The sequence below is a fragment of the Hordeum vulgare genome, chromosome 7H (genome assembly GCF_904849725.1).
Source record: "Hordeum vulgare subsp. vulgare chromosome 7H, MorexV3_pseudomolecules_assembly, whole genome shotgun sequence".
NCBI classification, from domain to species: domain Eukaryota; kingdom Viridiplantae; phylum Streptophyta; class Magnoliopsida; order Poales; family Poaceae; genus Hordeum; species Hordeum vulgare.
The window spans coordinates 23094003-23101608 of NC_058524.1; positions in this window are offsets into that span (position 1 = coordinate 23094003).

Here is a 7606-nt window from a genome sequence, read left to right on the forward strand (position 1 = left end):
ATTTGCCCCATACAGAGTCCATTTTACCTAAACGAGTACTCGAAATACTCATGACAACCAAACAAATCTAAGGAACCTTTTGCAGGAACAATTTTGAAAACTTTTCTGAAGGTGTTTGTTCACAAACTGCATTGGAACTTTCTTAATGAATGCTAGGCGAACGCGTTCAGAGAACATACACCAAGTCGGAGCTTGTCCCCCAGTACATCTTCAAACTATGGTCTCTCGCGTATCCCTAGACCTAATTAATGTCATATTGCGATTTTTAGGGGAAAATGAGAGGGAAAATCGGATCCAACAAGACAAGAACTGCTCTATAAACTTGGTTCCAGATCAGTTTTAAGAAGTATAAACTAATATAGAGATACCTGATGTATGCGACTCAGTTCTCCCTCAACAATTACCCGAAACGCTCATGAAGAACACACAATTCACATGAAACTTTCATCGGAAACTTATGGAACATGTTTCTTAAGGAGTTCGTTCACAAACTTCGCAAAAACTTTCTTAATGGACACTCGAGGAGCACACTCAGAGAACATACACCGTGTCCCAGCTTGAACCCTAGTGCATCATAGGAAATACGGTCTCTCACTTATCCGTAGACCTAATTGCCTCTCATAAGGATATTTTATGGAAAAAGAACAGAAAAATATGGATCGAACAAGACAAGAACTGCTCTATAAACTAGGTTCTGAATCAATTTTGAGTAGTGTGAACTAATACAGAGATATCTGCCCCATACAGAGTCCATTTTTCCTCAACGAGTACTCGAAATACTCATGACAACCAAACAATTCAAACTAACCATTTGTAGGAATCATTTTGAAAACTTTTCTTAAGGTGTTCGTTCACAAACTGCATTGGAACTTTCTTAATGAATGCTAGACGAACACGTTCAGAGAACATACACCAAGTCCTAGCTTGCGCCCCAATACATCTTCAGACTATGGTCTGTCACCTATCCCTAGACCTAATTGATTTCATATTGCGATTTTTAGGGGAAAATGAGAGGGCAATTCGGATCCAACGAGACAAGAACTGCTCTATAAATTTGCTTCTAGATCAGTTTTGAGCAGTATAAACAAATATAGAGATATCTGATGCATACGAGTCATTTCTCCCTCAACAATTACCCGAAACGCTCATGAAGAACACACAATTCACATGAAAATTTCATAGGAAACTTATGGAAATGTTTCTTAAGGAGTTCGTTCACAAACTTCACACGAACTTTCTTAGTGAACACTCGAGGAGCACACTCAGAGAACATACACTATGTCCTAGCTTGAACCCTAGTGCATCATAGGAAATACGGTCTCTCACTTATCCGTAGACCTAATTGCATCTCATATGGATATTTGATGGAAAAAGAACAGAAAAATACAGATCGAACAAGACAAGAACTGCTCTATAAACTCGGTTCTGAACTAATACAGAGATATCTACCCCATACAGAGTCCATTTTTCCTCAACGAGTACTCAAAATACTCATGACAACCAAACAGTTCAAAGGAAATGTTTGTAGGAACAATTTTGAAAACTTTTCTTAAGGTGTTCGTTCACAAACTGCATAGGAACTTTCTTAATGAATGTTAGACGAACGCGTTCAGAGAACATACACCAAGTCCCAACTTTTGCCCCAATACATCTTTAGGCTATGGTCACTCGCCTATCCCTAGACCTAATTGATTTCATATTGCGATTTTTAGGGGAAAATGGGACGGAAAGTCGGATCCAACAAGACAAGAACTTCTCTATAAACTCACTTCTGGATTAGTTTTGAGCAGTATAAACTAATATAGAGATATCTGATGCATACGAGTCATTTCTTCCTCAACAATTACCCAAAACGCTCATGAAGAACACACAATTCACATGAAACTTTCATAGGAAACTTATGGAACATGTTTCTTAAGGACTTCGTTCACAAACTTCACAAGAACTTTCTTAATGAACACTCGAGGAGCACACTCAGAGAACATACACCATGTCCCACCTTGAACCCTAGTGCATCATAGGAAATACAGTCTCTCACTTACCTGTAGACCTAATTGCATCTCATATGGATATTTGATGGAAAAATGAACAGAAAAATACGGATCGAACAAGACAAGAACTGCTCTATAAACTCGGTTCTGAATCAATTTTGAGTAGTGTGAACTAATACAGAGATATCTGCCCCATACAGAGTCCATTTTTCCTCAACGAGTACTCGAAATACTCATGACAACCAAACAATTCAAAGGAACCATTTGTAGGAACAATTTTGGAAACTTTTATTACGGTGTTCGTTCACAAACTGCATTGGAACTTTCTTAACGAGTGCTAGACGAACGCGTTCAGAGAACATACACCAAGTCCCAGCTTGTGCCCCAGTAGATCTTCAGAATATGGTCTCTCGCGTATCCCTAGACTTAATTGATGTCATATTGCGATTTTCAGGGAAAATGAGAGGGAAAATCGGATCCAACAAGACAAGAACTGCTCTATAAACTTGGTTCTGGATCAGTTTTGAGCAGTATAAACTAATATAGAGATATCTGATGCATACGAGTCAGTTATCCCTCAACAATTACCCGAAACGCTCATGAAGAACACACAATTCACATGAAACTTTCATGGGAAACTTATGGAACATGTTTCTTAAGGAGTTCGTTCACAAATTTCACAGGAACTTTCTTAACGAATACTCGAGGAGCACACTCACAGAACATACACCATGTCCCAGCTTGAACCCTAGTGCATCATAGGAAATACGGTCTCTCACTTATCCGTAGACCTAATTGCATATCATATGGATATTTGATGGAAAAATGAACAGAAAAATACGGATCGAACAAGACAAGAACTTCTCAATAAACTCGGTTTGGAATCAAATTTGTGTAGTGTGAACTAATACAGAGATATCTACCCCATACAGAGTCCATTTTTCCTCAACGAGTACTCGAAATACTCATGGCAACCAAACAATTGAAAGGAACTATTTGCAGGAACAATTTTGGAAACTTTTCTTAAGGTGTTCGTTCACAAACTTCATTGGAACTTTCTTAATGAATGCTAGACGAACGCGTTCAGAGAACATACACCAAGTTCCAGCTTTTGCCCAAGTACATCTTCAGACTATGGTCTCTCGCGTATCCCTAGACCTAAGTGATGTCATATTGCGATTTTTAAGGAAAAAGGAGAGGGAAAATCGGATCCAACAAGACAAGAACTGCTCTATAAACTAGGTTCTCGATCAGTTTTGAGCAGTATAATCTAATATAGAGATATCTGATGCATACGAGTCAGTTCTCCCTCAACAATTACCTGAAAGCTCATGAAGAACACAAAATTCACATGAAACTTTCATAGTAAACTTATGGAACATGTTTCTTATGGAGTTCGTTCACAAACTTCACAGGAACTTTCTTAATGAACAATCGAGGACCACACTCAGAGGACATACACCATGTCCCAGCTTGAACCCTAGTGCATCATAGGAAATACGGTCTCTGACTTATCCATAGACCTAATTGCATCTCATATGGATATTTTATGGAAAAAGAACACAAACATATGGATCGAACACGACAAGAACTGCTCTATAAACTCGGTTCTGAATCAATTTTGAGTAGTGTGAACTAATACAGAGATAGCTGCCACATACGGAGTCCATTTTTCCTCAATGATTACTCGAAATACTCATGACAACCAAACAATTCAAAGGAATCGTTAGTAGGAACAATTTTGAAAACTTTTCTTAAGGTGTTCGTTCACAAACTGCATTGGAACTTTCTTAATGAATGCTAGGCGAACGCGTTCAGAGAACATACACCAAGTCCCAACTTGTGCCCAGTACATCTTCAGACTATGGTCTCTCGCGTATCCCTAGACCTAATTGATGTCATGTTGTGATTTTTAGGGAAAATGAGAGGGAAAAACGGATCCAACAAGACAAGAACTACTCTATAAACTTGGTTCTCAATAAGTTTTGAGCAGTATAAACTAATATAGAGATATCTGATGCATACGAGTCAGTTCTCCCTGAAAACTTACCCGAAACGCTCATGAAGAACACACAATTCACATGAAACTTTCATAGGAAACTTATGGAACATGTTTCTTAAGGAGTACGTTCACAAACTTCACAGGAACTTTCTTAATGAACACTCGAGTAGCACACTGACAGAACATAAACCATGTCCCAGCTTGAACCCTAGTGCATCATAGGATATACGGTCTCTCACTTATCCGTAGACCTAATTGGATCCCATATGTATATTTGATGTAAAAAGAACAGAAAAATACGGATCGAACAAGACAAGAACTGCTCTATAAACTCGGTTCTGAATCAATTTTGAGTAGTGTGAACTAATAAAGAGATATCTGCCCCATAGAAAGTCTATTTTGCCTCAACGAGTACTCGAAATACTCATGACAACCAAACAATTTAAAGGAACCGTTTGAAGGAACAATTTTGAAAACTTTTCTTAAGGTGTTCGTTCACAAACTGCATTGGAAATTTCTTAAAGAATGCTAGACGAACAGGTTCAGAGAACATACACCAAGTCCCGGCTTGTGCCCGAGTACATCTCCAGACTATCGTCTCTCGCGTATCCCTAGACCAAATTGATGTCATATTGCGATTTTTATGGAAAAATGAGAGGGAAAATCGGATCCAACAAGACAAGAACTACTCTATAAACCTTGTTTTGGATCAGTTTTGAGTAGTATAAACGAATATAGAGATATCTGAGTTAGTTCTCCCTCAACAATTACCCGAAACGCTCATGAAGAACACACAATTCACATGAAACTTTCATAGGAAACTTATGAAACATGTTTCTTAAGGAGTTCGTTCACAAACTTCACAGGAACTTTCTTAATGAACACTCGAGGAGCACGCTCACAAAACATACACCATGTCCCAGCTTGAACCCTAGTGCATCATAAGAAATACGGTCTCTCACTTATTAGTAGACCTAATTGCATCTCATATGGAAATTTGATGGAAAAAGAACAGAAAAATACGGATTGAACAAGACAAGAACTGCTCTATAAACTCGGTTCTGAATCAAATTTGTGTAGTGTGAACTAATACAGAGATATCTGCCCCATACAGAGTCCATTTTTCCTCAACGAGTACTCGAAATACTCATGACAACCAAACAATTCAAAGGAATCGTTTGTAGGAACAATTTTGGAAACTTTTATTAAGGTGTTTGTTCACAAACTGCATTAGCACTTTCTTAATGAATGCTAGACGAACGCGTTCAGAGAACATACACGAAGTCCAAGCTTGTGCCCAAGTACATCTTCAGACTATGGTCTCTCGCGTATCCCTAGACCAAATTGATGTCATATTGCGATTTTTAAGGAAAAATGAGAGGGAAAATCGGATCCAACAAGACAAGAACTGGTCTATAAACTTGGTTCTGGATCAGTTTTGAGCAGTATAAACTAATATAGAGATATCTGATGCGTACGAGTCAGTTCTCCTTCAACAATTACCCGAAACGCTCAAGAAGAACACACAATTCACATGAAACTTTCGTAGGAAACTTATGGAACATGTTTCTTAAGGAGTTCGTTCACAAACTTCACAGGAACTTTCTTAATGAACACTCGAGTAGCACACTCGCAGAACATACACCATGTCCCAGCTTGAACCCTAGTGCATTGTAGGAAATACGGTCTCTCACTTATCCATAGACCTAATTGGATCTCATATGGATATTTGATGGAAAAAGAACAGAAAAATACGGATCGAACAAGATAAGAACTGCTCTATAAACTCGGTTCTGAATCAATTTTGAGTAGTGTGAACTAATACAAAGATATCTGCCCCATACAAAGTCCATTTTTCCTCAACGAGTACTCGAAATACTCATGACAACCAAACAATTCAAAGGAACCGTTTGTAGGAGCAATTTTGAAAACTTTTCTTAAGGTGTTCGTTCACAAACTGCATTGGAAATTTCTTAAAGAATGCTAGACGAACGCGTTCACAGAACATACACCAAGTCCCGGCTTGTGCCCCAGTACATCTTCAGACTATCGTCTCTCGCGTATCCCTAGACCAAATTGATGTCATATTGCGATTTTTAGGGAAAATGAGAGGGAAAATCGGATCCAACAAGGCAAGAACTGCTCTATAAACTTGGTTCTGGATCAGTTTTGAGCAGTATAAACTAATATAGAGATATCTGAGTCAGTTCTCATTCAACAATTCCCCGAAACGCTCATGAAGAACACACAATTCACATGAAACTTTCATAGGAAACTTATGGATCATGTTTCTTAAGGAGTTCGTTCACAAACTTCACATGAACTTTCTTAATGAACACTCGAGGAGCACACTCAGAGAACATACACCATGTCCCAGCTTGAACCCTAGTGCATCATAGGAAATACGGTCTCTGACTTATCCATAGACCTAATTGCATCTCATATGGATATTTGATGGGAAAAGAACAGAAAAATACGGATCGAACATGACAAGAACTGCTCTATAAACTCGGTCCTGAGTCAATTTTGAGTAGTGTGAACTAATACAGAGATATCTGCCCCATACAGAGTCCATTTTTCCTCAAGGAGTAGTCAAAATACTCATGACAACCAAACAATTCAGAGGAACCGTTCGTAGGAACAATTTTGAAACCTTTTATTAACGTGTTCGTTCACAAACTGCATTGGAACTTTCTTAATGAATGCTAGACGAACGCGTTGACATAACATACACCAAGTCCCAGCTTGTGCCCGAGTACATCTTCAGACTATGGTCTCTCGCGTATCCCTAGACCTAATTGATGTCATATTGCGATTTTTAGGGAAAAATGAGAGGGAAAATCGGATCCAACAAGACAAGAGCAACTCTATAAACTTGGTTCTGGATCTGTTTTGAGCAGTATAAACTAATATAGAGATATCTGATACATACGAGTCAGTTCTCCCTCAACAATTACCCGAAACGCTCATGAAGAACACACAATTCACATGAAACTTTCATAGGACACTTATGGAACATGTTTCTTAAGGAGTTCGTTCACAAACTTCACACGAACTTTCTAAATGAACACTCGAGTAGCACACTCACAGAACATACACCATGTCCCAGCTAGAACCCTAGTGCATCATAGAAAATACGGTCTCTCACTTATCCGTTGACCTAATTGGATCTCATATGGATATTTGATGGAAAAAGAACAGAATAATACGGATAGAACAAGACAAGAACTGCTCTATAAACTCGGTTCTGAATCAATTTTGAGTAGTGTGAACTAATACACAGATATCTGCCCCATAGAAAGTCCATTTTTCCTCAAGGAGTACTCGAAATACTCATGACAACCAAAAAATTCAAAGGAACCGTTCGTAGGACAATTATGAAAACTTTTCTTAAGGTGTTCGTTCACAAACTGCATTGGAAATTTCTTAAAGAATGCTAGACGAACGCGTTCAGAGAACATACACCAAGTCCCGGCTTGTGCCCCAGTACATCTTTAGACTATCGTCTTTGGCGTATCCCTAGACCAAATTGATGTCATATTGCGATTTTTACGGAAAATTGAGAGGCAAAATCGGATCCAACAAGGGAAGAACTGCGCTACAAACTTGGTTC